Source organism: Hyaena hyaena, unplaced genomic scaffold (genome assembly GCF_003009895.1).
Source record: "Hyaena hyaena isolate Hyena2069 unplaced genomic scaffold, ASM300989v1 scaffold_74, whole genome shotgun sequence".
Taxonomy (NCBI): domain Eukaryota; kingdom Metazoa; phylum Chordata; class Mammalia; order Carnivora; family Hyaenidae; genus Hyaena; species Hyaena hyaena.
This window is the reverse complement of record NW_024080706.1, coordinates 530,719-553,332: the sequence shown is the minus strand read 5'-3', so window position 1 is coordinate 553,332 and position 22,614 is coordinate 530,719. Positions and strand designations below refer to the sequence as shown.

Here is a 22,614-nt window from a genome sequence, read left to right as displayed (position 1 = left end):
CTGGCTTGCTTTCTTGTTAATGTTTCTTTTATAGGATAAATAATGTGGAAGTGTCATCAGAGACCAACAGGAGGCTGGCCAGCCAAGGGAAGCTGGAATTTACCGCCTCCCCGCAGCCCAAGGACATAGGTCCTCTTGATTTTTATTTTTTTAAATTGTTTAATGTTTATTTATTTTGGAGAGAGAGAGAGCGCACGACAGAGTGCAAGTAGGAGAGGGGCAGAAAGAGGAGACACAGAATCTGAAGCAGGCTCCGGGCTCTGAGCAGTCAGAACAGAGTCCTTCATAGGGCTCGAACCCACGAACCATGAAATCATGACCTGAGCCAAAGTTGGACACTTAACCCATTGAGCCCCAGTTCCTCTTGAAATTTTAAATGTTAGTTGGAGTTGTGCCTTCAGCAGATGAGCAGGAGGGCAGTCAGAGGAGCAAGGGGAGAGGGAGCTCAGACTGAGGGCCAGGAATCCCCAGTCCCGGTTTCTTCTCCACCACTCGGTGGTCCCTGCGACTCTGGCCGTTCCTCTTCTGTAAGTGATGAGATGATCCAGAATGTTCCCTTACAGTTCTGGCATTCTTTCAGAGGGTCATCATGATGAGGTTTTGGGGTGATGATGGGGTTCGTGGGGTTCAGAGCTGACGGCCAAGAAAGAATTCCTGATGAATCTTTGGTGCAAAAAGGCGGTTTTATTAAAGCGCTGGGACAGAACCCCTGGGCAGGAAGAGCTGCACTGGGCTTGTGAGGAGTGGCTCCTCATATACTATGGACTTGGGGAGGTAAAGTCAAAAGGGAAGTTTCCAAAGACACTTTCATATTCTTGCCTTTGTTCCCCACATTGCTATGGAGGGGTGACGATGGGGCTCTAGGAAACTGAGTCTCCAGGTTACTAGAGATTAGGCCATCGATAAGATTGCCTTTTTCTTGTAATTTACTAATGTTTGTAAACTGATGGAGATGCTATCAGTTTAGCCATTTGTTTTCTGCTATCAGTTTAACCATTTGTTTTCTGTCCTTTCCTTTGTCCTTCAGCCAGGAGTGCCTGAGGAATGTCGCACATATCCCACCTGAGTGGGGGAGGGTACTAGTTTGTGCTTGGCTCTCAGCTTTCCCCACACTCCCTAGTCAATTGCGCAGAGTCCGATTTTGGTTTCTGAGAATATCATACCCACTGGAAATCACACTTGAAACACCAGGTGGAATGAAACGTGAAGAATATACCCAGCTTGCTCCCACCGCCCATGTCCCCAAGCCGAGGGTGAGGCAGAGTGTATAAATGATGGCTTGCCTTTAGTGTGCAAGAGGGGACACAACCCAAGGACTCTCAGGCCTCACGGATTCCTTCTGTCTCCAAGTAGCATCCCTGATTCACTGTCTTTATAGCCCTCACCTGCAGCAGCCCACCTGTGGTCACCGGATTGGGGAGATAGTGCCCTGCTCTTAGAAATCACATAAGAGGTTTGGAGAGGTCCCGCTGGAAGGAAATCTAACATTGTGTAAGCAGTGTGCCCTGAACTGACTGAAGAGCCCATTACTTTCCCGCCTTTTCACCCACCTCTCCCCGCCTGTGCAAACCCATTCCGCAGGGCGCCTGGTCCAGAATCTGCTGTGTGTCTCACTGTCCATCCTGGTTGTCCAGGAGCCTGTGTCAGGGAATTAAAGACTCAGTGTTTGAGGGGCTCCTGGCTGACTTGGTCAGAAGAGTGACTGCCTCTCAATCTCAGAGTCCTGGGTTTGAGCCCTGTATTGAGTGTAGACAGTACTAAAAAATCAATCAATAAATAAACTCTAAGAGGCACCTGGGTGGCTCAGTCAGTTGAGTGTCCAACTCTTGATTTTGGTTCAGGTCATGATCTCACTGTTCATGAGGTTGAGCCCCGCATCTGGCTCTGCACTGACAGCTCAGAGCCTGCTTGGGATTCTCTCTCTCCCTCTCTTTCCACCCCCAACCCCCCCCCCCATGCTATGTCTCTCAAAATAAATATTTACAAAATAAATAAGTCAGTAAACTTTAAAAAGCCTAAATATGTGTGTCCCCCCCACCCCCTCCCTGTATTCATATGTTGGAATTATACTCCCAGTGTGGATTATATGAGGAGGTGGGGCCTTTAGGAGGTGATTGGATCCTAACAGTAGAGCCCTTAGGAATGGGATTAGTGCCCCTGTGAGAACAGGCCAGAGAGCTACCTTTTTCTCTTTTCTCCCGTATTGAGGATACAGGAGAATTCAACAGTCTGCAACCCAGAAGAGGGTTCTCAGCAGAACCCAGACACACGGGCACCCCCATCCATCTAAGGCTTCAGCCCCAGAACCAACTTAGAAACAAATCTGTTGTTTATAAGCCGCCTGGTCAACAGTACTTTGTTACAGCCGCCGAACTAACTCACAGCGGGGCATCCGCGTCCATCCGATGGCGACCTCATTTGGAACAGAGTGGTCCATGATGAGCACACGGATCACCAGCTGACCCCGGGCAGCCTCCCTGTGGCCGTCCCACCACAGGTGCCTGTCCCACGCCCATCCTGTCCTCAGGCTCAGATCATCCGTCTGCATGCTTCTTCCTCCCCTTCTTCTCTCTTCCTCCAGCCTACCTCTCCTCCTCACTCCCCATTCTTCATCCTCTGCCTCCCCTTGAGCTTGACCTCTGCTGGTAAGTGGATGGCCTTTGACCTCAGACCCACAACTCTTCCATGTCCAAGGTGGTTTATTTGCCACCCTTGGTTTCTCATTGATCAGGCTTGAGCTGGTAGCTGACAGGCTCCTCAGAGTAGATCGTGGCTGTCTAGGAAATCTGCTGACCTAGAAAGGTTTTCAGATGTTGTTAACAACCCACAGAGCACACTGTCAAGTGTTTGCTTCTGTGCAGGCTGCTCCTGGCACTGCCTGCATGTGATTCAGCCACTCTGATCTGTGTCCTTTTGGTGACATTCATTATTTATTCAGGGTATTGGAAGCTATGCCTCAGCATGTCATTAAGAATTCCAAATGACTTGAGTTTCTCCCTCCTTTGTTGAAAGAATTGTAATGAAAACTCTTTTTTACCGGCCCTGGTTAAGTAGTAGCCGTGTTGACTTAGGCCTCTGCTCCTCGCTGCGTTTTTGCTGCCTGTTTACTCCCCTGTCCAGCTCTGAGGCTTGCGACAAGTCAGACTGGTGTCAGTTCCTCACTTTGTGACCTTGGACAACTGTTTCATGTTTCTGAGCCTGGCTTGCTTCCTCTGCAAGATGGGCCCACAAACACCTACCTCGTAGATTGGTGGTAAGGACCAAATGAGAGAAGTTGAAAATGCAGAGCACTTAGCACACAGCCCAAGAGCAGAGGTATCTGTGGGGCGGGGGGAGAAAAACTTGACCTTCTTAGGTGATTCACGGGGTCCTGCAAATTACACAGACGAAAGACCAGGTTAGCCGAAGAAAAATGTTATTGATAGTAATATTTTTAACTTCATGTGCAAGGAGACTTTATGGAAAAGAACTAAAAATCCTTAAGAAATGATGAGACCCAGAGTTTATATTCCATTTTAACAAAGGGAAAGTGATAAATTGTGGAGAAGTGACCAGATAAAAGAAAAGGGTTGACGCTTCTATGGGTGGTAAATTGCGGGAAGGTGAAAATACGAGGAAACCGTTGGTAGAAAAGAGTTATTTGGTAAGATGTGTTTTTACAGACTCATCTCAGTGCCGTCTGACTCTGGTGGCTAAAGGACGTTCTCTGCTTGGTGTAAGAGCAGAAGACACCTCGCAGAGGGACTTATGTCACCTTTACAGGGCGACATTTGTGCCCTGCTTTTAGGCAGATGAGGACAGGCAGAGCACCCTTCCTGTGTCTACTGTTTCTCAGTTACCTTCCTCCCCAAATAATCCTTATGCCAAAGCGGCATATTTTGGGGTGGCATACTCTCATCCCCTTCATATCCATCCTTTAGGAGAAGGAAGGGGCCCTTGTTCACTCCTGTGTTGGTGAGGGTATGTGGCTTTAGTAGATGGTCAGGAAAATGTTGCAATGGCTGATGTGAGAATCCTCTATGGGAGGGTCGCCTGAGCCCTCGAAGGCCCTGCACTTTCTTCCTCCCAGCTTCAAGATGCTGCCACAGTAGCCCAGAGGTCACCTGGAGGGTTCTATGAGAAAGAGCTTTTGCTGGGGGACCGCATTCCCCAATAAGTGGCCCGCCCCCCCTTCAGCCATTTGCAGCGATTACACATTAGACTTGCCCAAGGAGCTGCTGATACAGTCTCAATGGCAGGGCCCCCACCCCCCCAAAATGGACTCTGCTGGTCTGGGATGGGGCCTTGTGATTCAGCAAGCAGCGAGGGCCAAAAAGCCAAGACTTTTAATTGAGAACTGAGTGGAGATGATAGAATCTTATTGAATGCCGAGCACTCAGAGGGATAAGAAAAGTCCAGTAGTTTCCCATCTTCATTCGGGCTTCCAGATTGAATCAGAAGCCATTATCTCTAGGGGGTGATATCATCCCCAACTTTAAAAGCAGTTTGTACAGGTATCTTGTCACTGCAAACTCAAAGTGCAGGTTTGTTCTGTTCATACAGCCGGCTCTGCCCCGAGGGACCCTGCGTAAGGTGAGGTGCCTTGGCAGAACACGAACTGGGTGGTCCTGGGTCCCTGGGATGTCCCTCCCCACCCCATTTGTCATCGTTAGCATGAGCTGAAGGACCTGGGTCTTCCCAAGCCAGTGCCACCTCACTGCGGTGAGCAGCCACTGTCTGAAGGCCTCCCATCTCTAAAGAAACACAGATTGGGTTTGGTGTGCTAACCCACACGGCTTTCTCTTGGGTGGAGGTTAAGTGAGGAATACAGTCTCAGCGCTCAGACTCAATGTGGCATTATTTGGAAACAATAACTTATTTACCAGCCACCTCCCTCCCACCTTCTGCCACCCACAGGACGGGCGGAATGACAGAGGAGGAAGGTCAGCGTTCATCATCTTCAGCATGATAAGGTTTCAAAGATTTTTAGCGTCTGATTTGTAATGTTTTCAGAAAGCAACATAAATCACACTGGTAATTTTTTTTTATCGCGTTAAAAAAAAGAGAGAGAGAGAAGGCCGAATCCATTTGGGAGAGCCTGTGTGTCAGTCACAACCTCTTTGGATCTGGTTGAAAAGCTGCAAATATTTTTCTCCACACAAAGTACATTCGGGTTTTGTTGATGATGTCGTTGTTAATACAGATCTCCTCAGGGGCTCTGAGCAACTCTGGGGGAGGATGGGAAACAGAGCAAGGGCTGCAATTTTCAGCCTGGAATAGAAGCAGCAATTTTAAGCAATTTAAAAATTCTATTAAGAGCAATCTGTTGGTCTCCTGCTGTAAAGAGAGGGCCTCGTTCAGGATAGTTTTGCCAGTGCTACAAGGGGCTGATGGGGGCTCCAGATTCTGCACAGCCCCCTGCACCCCCAGAGCTGGCCAGGAGAACCCCCACCCTTGACTGCTGCCCCTTCTCACCTTTAATGGGAACATTAATAATTTCCTGCTTAGCAGAGGATATATTACAAACACAAGAAATGAGTTGTCCAGATAAAGCAGGACCTCTGGGGGATGCCAGACAAACTTGGTTTTGTTGGAAGAAGAAAAAATTAGGGCCATTGACTGAAGAGTTTCCCCACATTGCAGCCATGGTCTATAGCACTTTTGTTAATTCTTAAATTTCCTTTTATTTACCCATCGTTTTTTAAAATCCCAGGTGACCCATGAGTCCTTGGGCAAGAGAACAGATGAACGTTGGTCAGGCCAGGGAGGTATTTTCCATCAAACTGCCCACAAGGTAGAATGCCCGCTGTCATGCAGAGGTCATGATAAGGGACGGGGGGGAGCCCTGGCTGGGAAGCAGGGTGTCGATCTTTGGAGAAAGTAGAGTGCCTCTATTTTAGTCATTCCTGAGGCAGGCAATGACTGATGGGCAAGGAAATGTCCTCATCGTCTCTTTAGGCTTCATTTCTTGAGCCTGCATTATAGGGAATCTGGATTTCCTATACTGGATGTCCCTGTCCCAGGGGCAGAAGACAGGGCTTAGTAGGTATGGGTCAGTAGCTTTCAAGTTAACTTGACCCCAACCTACAATAAGAACTAATTTTTACATCACAGTCAAGTACAGATAGGGATGCACTCTCTAGGCAGCACCCTGATAGGTTTAATATATTCTCTCTCTTTTAATTTTATGCTGGCCCTGACCCACTGTGTTAGTTTCTCCACCTTGTGTTTGGCCCAGGCCTGAGGTGTAAAGGCCACTGCAAGGGTGTATCCTATGAGGAGTTGTTCCGCACATGAGTTCCTAGAGCTGCCTTGGCTAGGACATTCCCAGGAATGTCACTGTCCGGGGTTCACTTGTGTTCCATCGAGTTTTACAGAACAAGCCCCTTGCTGTTCCTCTGACATGGCAGGACTCTTCTCACCCCAGGGTCTTTGCACTTGCTCTTTCTTCCAGTTGGAACATGCTTCTTCCGGACCTCCAAAGGTTCATCTTCAATTCTTTATCAGGTGCCACCTTCTGGATGAGTCGCTCGCCTGCCTGCCCTGTTTGTAATGGCAACACCCCTCCCTCCCGCACTCGTGCTCACTCTTCATTACAATGTCCACCCTCTGGGGTTCTGGGGGTTGTTGCTTGGTTCTTTCTGACCAGCAATACACTCTCTAATGTATTATACTTTTTGTCTGCCCTGCTCTGCTCCCCTGTGAATTCGGCAAAGGCAGGAATTTTTGTTGTGTTGACGCACTGAACCCCAAACGTCTGGAGGAGTGCCTGTCCCGCGACAGATGCTCACTCAAGATTTTGTTGACTGAACAAAGGAACGAGTAAAAGTCACAACCCCTAACTGTGACTCTCTTGAATTGAGGACATTAAGGAAAGGCCGAGCCCCCACTTGGATCACAGTGGAAAGGAGGAAGAACAGTGGCTTAGACAGGGAGACGATGCCATGTGAAGAAGTGAAAATGCCCGGGGTAAAGGGGAGATCGGGGACCCAGCCTCAAGGTGACAAGGGCCCGTGGCCTCTTCCCACAAGAAGAACCCACCCGCAGTCCTCAGGGGCCAGGACGCGGTAGGGGGCCCACCACCTCCCTCTGCCTCTGGCCCAGGCCCCAGTCTTCCTTCCCTGAGAGGCCCAGGCAGCAGCCGCGGGGCCTGCTTCGGGACCCCATGAAAAGCTGGGCCCCCCACTGCTGCACGTTCGTTGCTCGTGGCTGATAAGACCGTCGTGGGAGAATTATAATTCCGTGGCTTTCGGGGCTGTGACTGAGACAGATAAGCAGTGGTGGGACGAAAATAAAAGCATCCTCCCCCCCACCCCCACCCCATCCCCTTTCTTGCCTGAGACACAAAGAGGAAACCGGAGTCCGCGTGCTGAATGAGCACTCGGGTGAAGTGAAATGATAACATTGCAACTTGCCGCTTCCTGGGAAGCCGCGCGAGCCGCCCAGTGGCCCCTGCGTGCGGCCCGCGGCCCGGTGACGGCAGCCTCTGCCGGCCCCGCTGGAAGCTGCAGGGACACAGCAGGCCCAGCAGCCAGCGTGCTTTTCCCGCCCCGAGGAGATAAGGCTGTGGGGGGAGTGCATTTCCATGTGCAGTGCCAGCTGGGCCAAATCCTCCCTGAAATATTTCATTCTAGGATACATGAATGCATAGCTCAGCAGTTCTTTCCACTTAACCTTTATTTAGCCTTGCAGCAAACAAATCAAATAAAACAAAACAAAACAATACAATACAATAATACTACAATACACTACAATACTGCCCCTGGGAGTTTCTCCTCCTTCTCATCAGAGGTCAGTTTTTGAAATCTTTGTATCTCATTGTTCAAGCCAAGAATTCTGTTGTCAAAGGAGATGATCTTTGAATAAAATAATGCTGTCTCATTCCCTTTACAGTCTTGGTTAACCTTCTTATAGTTGTTTTTGGTTTATTTTTCTTTATTTTTTTTAAAGTTGACTTATTTTTTATTTTTTTTATTATTTTTTTTAATGTTTTATTTATTTCTAAGAGAGAGAGAGAGAGACAGCGTGAGCAGGGGAGGGTCAGAGAGAGAGGGAGTCACAGACTGAAATAGGCTCCAGGCTCTGAGCTGGCAGTCAGCACAGAGCCCGATGCGGGGCTCGAACCCACGAACCGCGAGATCATGACCTAAGCGAAAGTCAGATGCTTAACCGACTAAGCCACCCAGGCGCCCCTAAAGTTGACTTATTTTTTAAAGAAACAGAGAGAGAATCGCAAGCAGGCTCCTCACTGACAGCACAGAGCCCGACGCGGGGCTCAAAACCACAAACCGTGAGATCATGAGCCGAGCTGAGATCTAAAGGGCACTTGTGGGGATGAGCACTGGGTGTTATGTGGAAACCAACTTGACAATAAAATATTTGTAAAACAATAAAATAAAATAAAAATAAAATAAAATAAAATAAAATAAAATAAAATAAAATAAATAAAATAGTACTTGGCTCAATAGAATGTAAAAAAAAAAAAGTCAGACGCTCAAGCGACTGAGCCACCCAGGTGCTCCAGTAGTTTTCTGTTTAAGAGTGTTTTCACAGCAAAGAAACCAAGGCTGAAGGTGCACTTGTGACCTGCCCAGAGCTGCACAGGGACCTGGTGGGAACCGGACCTCACTGAGCGCCGGTCTCCCCATCTCTACCCAGCCAGGGCTTCCTGTCCCTGATGTCTCTGTCCACTGGGCAAGAGAGCAGACACCCTGGGGTGAAGTGCTTTTTGTCACCATTAGCTGACTTCTCCCAGGAACCCTGTGAAGCGGTTTTTATTACCCCCACTTTCTGATTCACAACATGGAGATACAGAGTAGTTTTCTTGCACCTGGAAATCAAGCTCAGGCCTCAGGGTCCCTGCAGGCGGGGGCGGGGGGGAGTAGATGTACTTACAAATAGAAACACAAGCAAAAGCAAAAACAAGAAAACCAAACCACTCACACAAAAACCTCAGCTCCTTGTGGAGTCTACTTTATAGTGATTCATTTTGGGCTGGATGCATGGAATCCAGCAATTCTCAGAGGCCAAGGCCATTTTCATGCCAGGAATGATAGCAAGCTCCTCTTGCTAAAGGGCTAGAACAGATGCATTTGTAGACATACAGATCGTGGCTTCCAACCAGGGAAGTTTGATCCTGCCAGTAAATTTGGTCACTGTGGCAACACGTCTCCTGACTTGTAAGACGACGGAGAACAAGAGAAAGTTCTTGGAGGACGGAAGCCCGTGCCTTAATCAGTTTCGTACGCCCCGCCGTACTTAATGCTTCCTGGGTGCTTACTGAATGTTGAAATGAACGAAACATGTAAATCCATTAACATGAGGCTCTCTGAGAATGAATTAACATCTGTCAAGAGTTGTGCAGTTCACAGACTTAGAAATATCCAAAAATAATCACCTCCGGAGAGATCTCCAAAAACCAGCAGTGAAAAGGGCTCAGCAAAAACCATAAATCATTCCATTACCATCTCATACGTGTTCAAGTAAGCGCTTTTGGAAACAAGATCAGTGTATAAGCTGCATTTAGGTTTGGTGTGCTAAGCAAATTTGAACCAAATATAAATTCCTGGTGTGGTATTTTTAAGTCATTGTCGCAGGGGGTGGGGAAGGGATGCTGGGAAGGAGGAATTGGAGGAGCATCAAAGCTATTTTGATGAAAGTTTAATCTACATTTTTAGGAAGATGCATTTTGAAAAATGGGAATATCTATCACCTCCCACAGGCAGGAGTCTTCGTCAAGGGAGAAGGGACGGGAGGGCACATCCGATCTTTCTTGAGTCTTTCCAGATCACATTATTAAATGGCCTTTCTTGCTGTGCACCACATGTGGGAAGAAACCCTTCCTTGGCGTCCCTCCCCGCCCTTCGCCTCCTTATTCACAGCCTGTGGTAGGCTTGCTGAGTGTGAAGGGAGACCCAGACGGAATGTTAACGCAGAGGAAGGACATGTGAGCCCTGGGCTGTGGGCGCGCATGACAGAGGGGGGAGGCCCAGTGACTGTGGCTCTCCTTCTTGCATTAGCTTTGACTTGCTGGCCGTTGCATATGGAGGACGGATTGGAGCCTTAGCCACAAGCCCCTCAGCCAACAGCCGAGCAACCGTCTTTTGAGCCCACAGCATCGCACTTGAGACTACTTAATTAGCCAGGGCGCTAGCTTGGCTGATGGGGGGAGGGGGAGGAGGACAGCGAATGCTTGATTTGCAATGGCAAGCCATAATTCAGTGTGGAGCCTCCATGTTAAAAAAAATGTTGGCTGACATTACAACTTCCCCCATCCCCTCTCATGACAGTCTTCTTTTCTGGACTGTTTCAGAGGTGAGGAACAGAATGGGGCTGTCATTATACTGGGTCCTCTCCAGGGCCTCAGCCCCCGTGATGTTCAGCAAGACAAAGGTGGACTCGAAGCCAAACGGAGTCTTCCTGCCCAGGTAGTTAAAACAAAGACGTGCCCACCGCCGTGCCCGCGTTTGTCTGCACAGGCGTCTGGTATAAGCTAGCGGCTAAAGCCAGGGGCAGGAAAGGCAGTGCAAATAGATGCATTAGGCAGGAAGCCAGGGTGAATCAGGAAAAGGTCTGGAATTATGGAAGGTGGAAGATAAGCAGTTTTGGTCGGTTTCCAACACAGGCAGTTGCCTGCTTTAATGTCTGGATAAGAACTTGCTTGTAATTGGTAGATGGATTGCTTAGATGTAAATGGAGCCTGAAAAGAATCTATTTCCTTCCAGCAATTAAACATTCCCCCCGTGATTTCTCCACTGTAGTTATTCAGCAGACCCTTCCTCCTTAATGCACAGCACAGAAAGGTAGCATAGCCCGGCCTGGTTTGAATTAGTTTGTGGGCTCCACGTTAATGAAGTCTTACTTGTGACAAGATTTAGTATGGTGACCAGTGTGCAAAAGTGGAATTTGGACAATGCTGGTGTGAGATACCCACCAAGCAATCATGGGGATCCCTTTAAGTGTTCCTTGTTTCAACAAGATTGTAAAGGCAGGAAACCATATTTCCTGACACTTGTGCTCACCCCGTCACTGCCACACGTATTGGATAACTGCCTAAGTATTTAGAACAGTTTTCTAGAGAGGGATGTGTAGGGAAGGTGATTCTCTAGACTTCTAGTAAGTATTTTTTACCTTAAAGAAAAAGAAAGGTTGTGTATTTGGTATGTGGGTTGACAGGATCGTGTGTATAAGTAATTAGTCAATGTCTATATTGGTGGAACATGTTAAAATTTTTATGGATGAGGCACCTGGGTGGCTCAGGTCACGATCTCACAGTTCGTAGGTTCGAGCCCCGCTTCGGGCTCTGTGCTGACAGAGCCTGGAGCCTGCTTGGGATTCTGTGTGTGTGCCCTTCCCCCTGCTTTCACCCACGACCTGGCCGACTAGGTGAGGGAAACGAAGACCTAAAGCTTCTAATGAGAGAGAAGAGGTCAGGGTCGTTGGCAAGAGTGAGTTAAGACACCCAGTGGTAAGGAGCGTTTCCCTGCCCTTCCCCCTGCCCCTGGTGACCTCTAGGTTTCAGAGAAGCCAGCGGTGTGGTTGAGTCCTGTGGGTCTCAGCCATGTGCTCATTGCCCCCACACTGTCCTTCTCCTCTGATTGATAACCTCACCGTTCCCTACCCCTATGCCCTGCATACGGCCTTAGATCGCTTCTCGTTCCCAGAAAAACAGATGGCTTGCTTCAAAACATCGTGCTTGGGCAGGATCAGAACGCTAGAGGTGATGGCTGTCACGTGCACAGATCTGCAGCGAAAGGAGGGCGCCGTGATTGGGGCTGATCTCCGGCAGGAGAAGTGTCCAGTCCAGTCCATGCTCGTCCACCCGTGTGTGTCTGTTCTGAGGCACCGCACGGCGGATCTCCTGCCAGTGAAGGAACGTCAGCTAATGGAGTGTCTGTGGCAGCTGGTTGACTCATCCTAGAGTCTCATAGTTTAAAGCTGACAGCTCTGACTCTTCCTTTAGCTTCTTAAGTGCCGTCTTCTGGACAGATAGAGATGCCTTGCAAGCAGGCGGCTGACCAGATTCCTCTACGTCCTAGACCTGGAGGCTGGATTGGAAAATTTGCTATTTACAAATCTGTTTCATCTTGAATTAGCCATGATTCAGTTGTTACTGTCAGTTGAAGGAGACATCTCTCAGTCTTCTACAACTGACATGCTTTACAAAAGCCCAATAAAATCCTGTGTGTCCATTTTAAAAGGATAAAAACTTATTTTAGGACATCTGGTAAACACAGAAGGAAACAGTCACACATATTTCCCTCAACATAGATACATAGATTATCAGCAGTTGTTGTATTTAAATTTAAATGTTTCCATATTCTGTCATTTTCTTTTCTGTGCATATGTAATGAGAGTTTCTTGTTCTTATGCAGTGATATATTTTTTCAGTTGAGCATCCTACCTTTTCCTCACTTGTATTAATAAATGTTTCCACATATTGTTATAAACTCTTAATAAGGATTCTTTTTTTGAGAGAGTTCATGCTTGGGTGAGCCGTAGAGGGGCGGGGGAGGGGCAAGAGCGAGAGCAAGGGAAAGAGAGAGAATGAGAATCTTAAGCAGTCTCCATGCTTTGCGTGGAGCCCAGTATGGGGCTTGATGTCATGACTTTGTGATCATGACCTGAGACATCCAAGCGCCCCTTAATAAGCATTCTTCACGATTGCACAGTTTTTGTTATTTTTACTTCGCCACACACCTATGGGTGAACATTTAGGTTTTTCCACTGAATTATTATACACAAAGCTGTACTGGTCTGTCTGTAAAGCTTTGTTACATCTTTTGGATTACTTCCTTAGGATAGATTTCCGTAGGATTCATACCAGGTATGAACACTTAGGGCTTGCTGCACTTCAATTACTAAGTTGTTTTCTAAATGGATTGTATCTTTTTACACCCCCACAAGTAATTGGCTAGAACCTTTCACCACATCCTTGCCAACATAGAATATGACCATTTTTAAGTGACTTGTACATTGCTAGTCAAGAAATGTTATCTAATTGTCTTTAATGCTGCAGCTCCCTGTTAAGTGTCTATTGAGACTTTATTTTAGGAAGACCTGCTGTATTTTGCATAGTTCATGGAAATTCTAGGAAAGTGCTCTTCAAAAAGGAAGTTATTTATTTTCATTCTACTTTTTGAAAACTCTCATCACCACCGCCACCCCCACTCCCACCCCCTGTAAGTCGTTTTACCTGAGGAAATATTTAACCAAACTACAAGGGCAGGGAATTAAACCACCTTACCTGGATTTTAATTTTTCTGACTTTAACTGTTTAATAAGTAACCATTGAGTGCCTACTGTTTACAGTCCTTCCTCCCTCCCTCCCTTCCTCCATCCCTCCTTCCTTCCTCCTTCCCTCCCTCCCTTCCTCTTTCCTTCTTCCCTTCCTTCCTTCCTTCCTCCCTCCCTCCCTTCTTCCTTCCTCCCTCCTTCCCTCCTCCCCTCCCCTCTCCATCCTGTGACAGTTTAGGGGAACGTCTGACGGAGGAAAATTAACTGGCTAATCCATGTGCGGCAGCCCCTGGCTCCTGTTCCTCTTCGTGCTGAACATGATTTATAGTTGTTTGGCAGGAGGTCAAAACCTGATACCTCAGAGTAGGGGTAGAGGGGGAAATATTTGATTTCTTTGACACCGTTTATTAAAAATTCATACATATGGATCTGAAAATGAAACATTTCTCCATGTCAACATGAGTTACAGCGGGAGCCTAGAGCAAGACTTCAGTATTCGAGCACGACACTGTCCTCAAGTAATCACACCAGCCGAGCGGGTGCCTCTGAGAAGGAAAGGGGAGAGGCGCCATGGGCTTGGCTGGTGGAAATGAGATTTTTCCTTTCCTTTGCCTGAGGGCTTTCCTTGTAAATAGGGGCCAGTTTATTAGAAAACCTCTGTGTCTTAAAGAGCCCAGTTTATTCATTTATTCTTTTGTCCTCTCGTGTGACAAATATTATCTAGTCTCAGCTGTTGGTAAGGTGCATATTAACGAGACGTGACCTATTTTGAAACTCCCTGTTCTTTCTACTTTCTTTCTTCGTTCCTTGTCCCTGACCCTTTACTTTGGAGTTGCCTAACTTTTATAATGTCTAGATTGCAAGCCTTTTATTGTAAGTGCTTGCTAGTGTGATCTCGCCCGGGGCTTCTCAGACTGTTGTGCATACAAATCACCTGGAGATCCATTAAAATGAAGGTTCTGATTCACTAGGTTATGCATGGGGGCTGGAAAGACTGCATTTCTACCCGGCTCCTAGGAGACTCCGTTGACGCTGATCCGAGCAACCACTCTTTGAATAGCGAGGCTCTAGTCCACATATCTACACCGGGTTTGAGCATGTTCCCCCCAAATTCATGTCCCCCAGGACTGACGAATGTGACCTAACTGAAAAACAGTCTTTGCAGGTGTAATTAAGTTAAGAGGAGTGTATTATCATTCTCCAGAAACACAGAATCGATATCTTGCCGTCTGTCATCTTTGGAGAGAGAAAAGAGCTTGATTAACTAATTGGAAAGAATCACGTGATTGTGGGAGCTAGCAAGTCCAAAATGTGCGTGACAGCCCAGCAGGCTGGAGAGAGTTGATGTTGCAGTCCTAACTCTGAAGCCACCTTCTTCCTGGGAGAACAACCATCTTTTTTCTTAGGACCTTCAACTGATTGCACAAAGCCCATCCACATTCTAGAGTAACCTGCTTTACGCAGAGTCTACTGATTGAAGTGTTAACCACATCTAAAGAAATAAATACCTTCATAGCAACATCTAGACTGATGTTTGATGCTAGGTACCATAGCTTAGCCAAGTGACCCATAAAATTAGCCATCACAACGAGGCCTTATCAGATTAGGGTGGGCCCTAAATCCAATATGACTGGCATCCTTATAAGAAGAAGGAAATTTAGACGTACCCATACTGGACCGTGAGAAGACAGAGACAGACTGGAATGACATATCTACAAGTCAAGGTATGCCAAGGATTACCAGGAGCCACCAAAGCGAGGAAGAGGCAAGAAAGGATTCACTAGAGCCTTCATTTATGTTGTTTTAAGCCACATACTTTGTGGCACTTTTTAGACCAGCTGCTGAAAACTAATAATCCTAAATAATAGGCCAGTGACAAGCCTAAGAACATCATCACTTACTTGCCTTTTCTGGTAACCCACTGCATTGAAAGATAGACCCAGAGTCTGGAAAATGCACAAACTGCAGCATTGCATCAGAGAAGAGAAGCTCAGAACTTCTGTGACTGAGAACGAACTGGTCAGGGCTCCCCTCTCTTCTCTCCCCTTCTTGAGAGCTGGTCTGAAAATGCTCATCTGTCTCCTCTGCTTTCTCTTCTCTCTGCCCCCCAGGTTTCATGGCAGCCTGGTACCCGATGAGGAGGAGTTAAATTTGCTTTTCATTGAACAAACTGTACTAATTAAAATGTACCCCCACCGGGATTGCCACTTGCCATAAGTAATGCATATTTCATTAACATTTGCTTTAAAAACCAACAGGATCATAAAGTTAAGATTGCTTTAGCCTAAATGCTGTCCAGATTTAATATGCATGATATAACCTCCTGGCATAGCAATGAGCTTGAGCAGGCAATTCTCGGTGCTTCACTGGTGCTTGTGTTTAACAGGAGGAGAATCAATACCCAGGTGAGGGTTTGGCTAACAATGTGAGCTATCAAGAACTCAAGAAATAATTAAGCTCATAATCTTACCAAAGTAACATTGTTATAGGCAAATGGTTAAATGATTTTATTCTGGATGGGTTTTTTTTTCTCTCCCTTGCCTTGGGCACATTTGTTGGCATTTTCCGAAGGAGATAGAATCAAGAGATTTTTTACCCCTAGGGAGTGTTTAAGTATATGTCAGTTGTGATCAATAGGGTTAGCCTCCACAAGGAAAGCAAAGCTGTAAATGTCACTCATTTCACTTCTCAGCAACAATTGTGTGTGTGCGCATGCGCATCCATGCGCATGCACTGAAGTCTGAAACCAGTGACTGCAACTTCAGGGGGCGGGGGGTATCAATCAAAATCAGTGGCGAGGAAACAAAATTACTCTTCTTAAGAGTGATAACATGGAGAAACCAAACTCCTAGATAATGTGATTTCTCAACTACCTAATTCAGCAAATCAAGGTGACTCTTAGGACTGCCTCAAGGGGGACCTGAGACTGAACACAGCCCCCATCATTCTTCAAGCGTGAAAATGATGCTTCTCAGTGTGTTGACAGTTGGGCTGAAGTGTAGCTGGAAAGAATGGCGCGTAATGAGGAACTGTGTTCCCATGGTGAGGCTCACTCTGCTTTTTGACGCCCCTTCCAAGAGCCTTCTGTTTACTGACTCGTGTCAGTGCAAACTCTGGTTACCCGGCATCAGCCAGACCCTTCATGTGCTGGATACACAGATCCTTCTTATTGGTCTCCTCCTAGTTGGTGGCCCATCCAATTTTAAAACCATCGTCTTTCTCATCTTCTAGCCCCGTCTTGCGGGAGCTCATGCTTCCCTCTTGACAGAGAAGATTCAGTCCACCTGGGATGAGTTTCTTCAACTTCCTTCCCACCTTGGACTCAGGCTTCCCTACTGCCTCTCCCCTTCCACTGTGAGGATCCTCTCCTTCTAGAAAGCTGGCACCTTTCTTTGCCCTCCCATTGTTCATCTGCCAACTGGTCTTCCCTTCCCCTCGTTCTTCCTCAGACCAGCCCCTCCTACGCTCAGTGTCAGATTGATCTTTCCCAATCTTCCTTCCGGTGTTAACTCCCCCGCCCAAACCCCCTCCAAAGACCGCCCCCTGTGCCTTTTCAATTAAGAGTAAGCTCCTCTGCCGGCATTCCCATTCCGAGCTTTGACCCCAGTGGACTTTGACATACTCTGTCCCCAGGCCCCAGCAAAACTGGATTGATTATCGTTCCCCAGACAGACCTTGTCATTTCCCACCTTCTACTGCCCGGTGCTGTTGCCATCCACATGGTCCCCCCAGTACTTAGATCAGAAGAGACAGCGCGAATGTTGGTTTCCTTCCCCAAGTGCCACCTCCCGTTCTGCATCCTGGTCGCCGGTGGCCCTTGCCTGCCTCTGGTAGGGTATCATTTTCCTCACTCACAGCGTTATTCGAGGCCCCTTCCATCATAAGCCACACTCTTCTGCACCTGGGATTCGTCGTCTTTGCCTCTTCCTGCTGCTTGCGGCCAGGTGGTGGCCAAGCACACCGCGTGCACGCGCCTTTTCTTGAAGTACCTTTTTATTGGCGCCATCTGTTCAGCATAGATCGTTGAGTATCTTCTCTGGGCCAGACACCCCCTGAGACCCTGGACGTAGGGCAGTGAACCAGATGAGTGAAAATCCCTGTCCGCCAGGAGCTGAGACTCCAGAGAGACTAGAAACACGAGAAATACGTAGGAGGGCGTTGCAGGAGCCTCGTGAGGCCGCGGCGGGGAGGGGGCAGAGCGTGGAAGGAGCCCAGGGTGGAGAGGCGTGTGGGGACTGGACGGCGAATACGGTAGGAGCGTGGCAGGGACTTTGGCCGCCCCTCCGGGGAAGATGGAGCCCGTGGGGAGCCCCGAGCGGAGGGGTCAATGACAAGGTCTGCCTCCCGCAGGCTGTCCCTGGCTGCTGCGTGCAGGAGAGCCTGTGGAGTGTGGGTGGGCGCTGGGAAGCCGCTGGGCGCCGTCCCGGCATGCGAGGGTGGCCCCACCACCCCTGGCCGCGACAGTGGAGGTGGTGAGAAGCCCTCGGGAGAGAATCAGGCTGTGTTTTGAAGTGGGTCAGCCGGAATTGCGTATGGATTTGATGCGGAGTATGAGAGGAGTTGAGGATGACGCCGGCCTGCGTGTTTGGCCTGAGGAAATGGCAGGATGGAGCCACCGGTAACAGAGATGGGGGGAGGGGGATTGCATTGCAAGGACAGCTCAGGAACTCGTCTGGGGGCGTATCACCTTTGGACTGAGTGCAGGTGGCCTCAGATGGCTCATCTCTGGACAGTTTGGAAACTCTCCACCACATACATGGCTGAACATCAACATTTTTTTTAGTGCTTATTTATTTTTGAGAGAGAGACAGAGCGTGAGTGGGGGAGAGGCAGAGAGAGAGGGGACACAGAACCTGAAGCAGGCTCCAGGCTCTGAGCTGTCAGCACAGAGCCCGATGCAGGGCCTGAACTCCCAGACCGAGAGACCATGACCTGAGCCAAAGTCGGATGCTTAACCGACTAGGCCTCCTAGGCGCCCCTGAAAATCAACTTTTTAAGAATACATGACTTAGGTGAAAAAGTAAGTCTTCCTTGCTACTCCTGCTGTCCTGGGATAATTATTGTTCAGTTTGCTTTTTGCTCCTTTTTTTTTTTTTTTGGCAGATAATGTGTTTCTACAGGTTACAAGCCCAGCCCTGAGCAGGTTAAGTGCTTGATAAGCATCTCCTCACAATAATCTCTTCTCAAGGCTTTGAAACGTAGATACCTTTATTCACCTTGTACCGGACCAGGAAGTGGTATCAAGGGGAGTAATTTACCCCAGGCTGGTGAAAGGGGGGAGAGGGGGCGAGTGGCCAGTGGTCATGGTGTCTCTTCAGACCCAGAAGCCTCAGCTCTTGACCACTGTCCTGGGAGCAGAAACCCCAGGCTTTCACGAAGGAGCCTCCTGAACCTTCTCTGGCATCTCCTGCTGTGGGGTTGGATGCGAGCGACTTAGTGTAGCCCCTACCTAAATTAAATTAAAGTGGTCTAATTAAACGTGGCTTTTCTCAATAGACTGCCATATTTCTAATTACAGCTTCTCTCCTGAGAAGGCAGCCCAACATTGTTTTGAAAAGTTGCTCAATTATTAATGGTTTGATAACACTTTGAAAATGTGAAGTGTCATTAAATTGTTAATAAGAAGGCCCTGAAGGGGGACGGGAGTCAGTTTTGCATGGCTCCCTCTCCCTCTCTTTTTCTCTCTCATACATACACACAGAGATGCACGCGCGCACACACACACACACACACACAGACACACACACACACCTTTAGCATTAGAAATAAAAGGTAAAATCAACTAAGCTGCTAGAACGCCTCTCATCCTGTCTCCCTAACTTTGGCTCTGACCCTTTGATCTGAGCCTGCAGACAGCAGACATGAGGAGCTTATGTAGACAGGAGCAGCGCAAATCACTGGGAACAAATTGCTTCGGGGAGGCAAACTAAGGAGGGTAAACTGACCAGCTCTAAATAGGAGGTGGCTTGCATTCCGCTTGCTTGGAAGTGATCCCTGGATGGAACTCTGTCCTGGGCTTGAACCAGTACTTTCCAGGTAGAATAAATGAGGTCTGAAGCTATAGAACACTGATCACCAAGAGGTATGCCAGTTTGCAGGTTTTGGAGCTGGAAGACACACCAAAAAGGAAAAATAAGATTTTGAAAGAGACTTAGGAAGGAAGTCAGGAAAAATAGGCCAGAAGTGTAATGGCTGTGATTGATCTTGGGAATTCAGCCCCCCAGGTTCAAATGTTTGGCATCGTTCAGCATTTCTTTTTCTGCCCTATCCACTTTCCCCCCATCCTGCCCTCCTTTAAGAAGAAAGGAGTGGGTTCTCATCTTGGTAACATCTACTGCTTAGTAGTATATTTGCATTCCTGGGAGAGTTGCTTCACTTGGTTTCAGAAGTTCTATGCCTTCTGAAGTGGGGGCGGTGGATAGCCGCCAGTCACCTTCAGTTCCCTGTTGAAGCTTTTGCAAGCACCGTTCTGTAGAAAAGAACATGATGACGAGTCACAAAGGCTTTCCTCCTTTATCTGTCACCTTTTGCATCTTTGGGAAACCGTTCCTGGACTTACCAGGGGCCACGGGTCTTAGTCTGGGAATGCAGGCTTTTGGTTATCATTACACACGTGGAGAGCCTGATGTTAATTAAGCAAAGGAGCCAGGCTGGCTACCATGGCGGCACCAAGAAGTTGCTGTCTTTGAGAAAGCAGAAGGAATTGGAGAGAAAACGAGAAGTCTGTGAGGTTGGGATTACAGTTTGAGAAATGGACTCATCATTTATTAATAGTGGCTTCCAAGTTTTTGAGCACTGGACAGTGTACCAGGTACTGTGCTGAGGACTCCATGCATGTCGTGAGGAATGTAGTGGTGGGTTGCTCGTGTTCCAGGCGAGGAAGGCGGGACACCGGTGGAGTGAGTGAGCTAGCCCCAGACACACCGTGGTAGTTAGCTAGCTTTTGAGAAGTACTTTCTATAGGCTAAAGTGAGTAAAATACCAGCAGCCTGAGTTTTTATTAAATACTAGTTTAAGCCTATGTAGGAAATTTACACATTCTCAAAGCAAATCTAATCTTAGCTGCTAGAAGCAATTTTTTAAGTGTCATTTGCTTTGGAAATACAGATGACCCTTGAACAATGCAGGAGTTAGGAGTGCTGAACCCCTGTGCAGTCGAAAATCTGTGAATAACTTGTGGGGCGCCTGGGTGGCTCAGTCGGTTAAGCGTTGGGCTTCAGCTCAGGTCGTGATCTCACAGTTGGGGAGTTTGAGCCCCGTGTCAGGCTCTGTGCTGATGGCTCAGAGCCTGGAGCCTGCTTTGGATTCTGTGTGTCCCTCTTTCTCTGCCCCTCCTATGCTCATGCTCTGTCTCTCTCAAAAATGAATAAATGTTAAAAAGTGAAAAAGAAAAAAAAAGAAAATCTGTGAATAATTTTTGGCTCCCCCAGAAGGTAACTGCTAATAGCCTGTTGTTGACAGAAGCCTTACCAATAACATAAACAAATAACACATATTTTGCATGTTACATGTATCCTATGCTGTATTCATACAACTAAGTAAGCTAGTGAAAAGACAACATTATTAGGAAAACCAACAGAAAATATACTTGCAGTACTGTATTTTTTAAAAACCATATGTGAGTGGATGTACACAGTTCAAACCCACGTTGTCCAAAGATCCACTGCATAGAAATACTGGGTTTCAAAACATGTTTTGAATCTGCTGTCTAAGCCCCAATTGAATTAAAGTACATTGACCATAATACGAGAAGGTATATTACACATTGAACCCAACTGTTTTAAGTATACATAGTCGGGGAGAGGTGAACAACTTAATATAGAAGTAAAAGAAAAAAAATTTAACTTCTGAAGTCTGCCACCCGGAAGTTTCTATTCCACTACTTCTTAAAGTATAGGTGGTTTCCATTCCTGTAACCTTGGACCTGGACCCCAGTGTAGCCCTGAAGAAGTGAGATGGTGGGATTAGGGCCCCAGAATCTATATCTTAACAAGTTCCAAAGGTGATTCTGCTGCACATAATATTGAATTTCCTTCAGACCGCCTCTCTCTATGTCTCTTGGCTTCTTATTTGTTATTTCCCATCTTTTTGTGCTGCTCTCTGCAGCTTTCTGAGTAATTCCTCTTTCAGTCCATGTATTCTCTTTTCATCTGTTTCTAATCTACTGTTAAACTGGTCCATTGAGTTTTCAATTTTAGTTACAGTATTATTCACTTCTAGATATTTCCGTGTGGTTCTTTTTCTAATTTCTTTGGCCATTTACTATTTGCTGCAGATGGATGTATTCAACCCTTAATTTCTTTACAAATAGCAAGCACGTTTACAGTTTGGTGTGATAATTTTAATAGTTGAAGTCTTTGTGTGTCTGTGTCTGATGTCGGTTGTTTCTACCAGTTTACTCATGGTACGTTGGTTCCTCAAGCGCTTGGTATTTGGGGCTGTATATTGCTCATAGTCTTTGAAAAATTGTTTGTGGGGATTGATTAAGGTCTATGATAAAAATGCCTTTCTTCAGAGAGATTGAGCTTGGCTTCTTCTAGGTGCCTGGAGTGTTAACCAGTACAGTATCACTTCAATCCAAACTATTGAGGTTCCCTAAACCACCTAAGTAATGCAAACCCAAGGTACACAGCCCAAGAGAGGGCTACTCCTAGTGATAAATTCCTCCATGTCTCCCTTGTTGCACCTGTCGCAATGATAATCCTCGATGCAGTCACCTGGGTGAGGAGGAGGCGCCTTACCTCTGCTTCATCCTGATCCTAAGACTTAACTCTTTGGAGTCATGTGGTAGAGGAGGGGTCCTTTAGACTCTGCTTTGGGCAGGCCCTGGATCTCAACTTCAGTCTTTGGCAAAACTAAAACCCAAGTTGGTACAACCACCATTGCTCTTAGGAGAGAAGCTATCTTCGTTTTCCAGATGTTTACTCATTACTTTTTGTCTCTTCTTCAATGCTTTTAAGATGTTTTTTAGAAAATATTTTGAATTGCTTCTCGGCCTTTTGGCTAAGATCAAGTGTAGAAAATATTTTGCTCCAGTGTCATAGTTATTTTTTTTTCCATTGGGAAGGTTGGTGCGAATAGATAGCCCACCATATTGCCAGAACTGGAAGCCTGTGTCCTAGAGTTTGACAAGCATGCCTCTGTCCTCTCCAGTCCACAGTTGATAGAGAAGGGAACAGAAGCCCTGCCTCTGGCCTGCTACTGGGGAGAATGCTTGTCATTGCCCATATCTTTCACTTTCGTTCTCCCTAAGGTACCCCTGGGTCTCAAGTGAGATGGCTCCAATCTCAAAGCACCAGTTACTGCAATGCAGCAAGAAGGTCCAGTGGTGCTTTTAGGAGGCGAAGGGGATGCCATGGAGGTCGGGAATCCTTAGATTCTCAGGGACAGGGAGCCACA

At 47.2% G+C, this 22,614-nt stretch overlaps 1 protein-coding gene and 1 pseudogene across 1 annotated transcript in view; both read left to right on the top strand.

Moving 5' to 3' along the window:
- The window catches only part of LDLRAD3 (low density lipoprotein receptor class A domain containing 3), a 234,734-nt gene that overhangs the window by 169,269 nt on the left and 42,851 nt on the right, over positions 1-22,614 (top strand). The gene's annotated exons all lie outside the window — the stretch shown is intronic.
- On the top strand, positions 22,199-22,364 carry LOC120232589 (annotated as a pseudogene).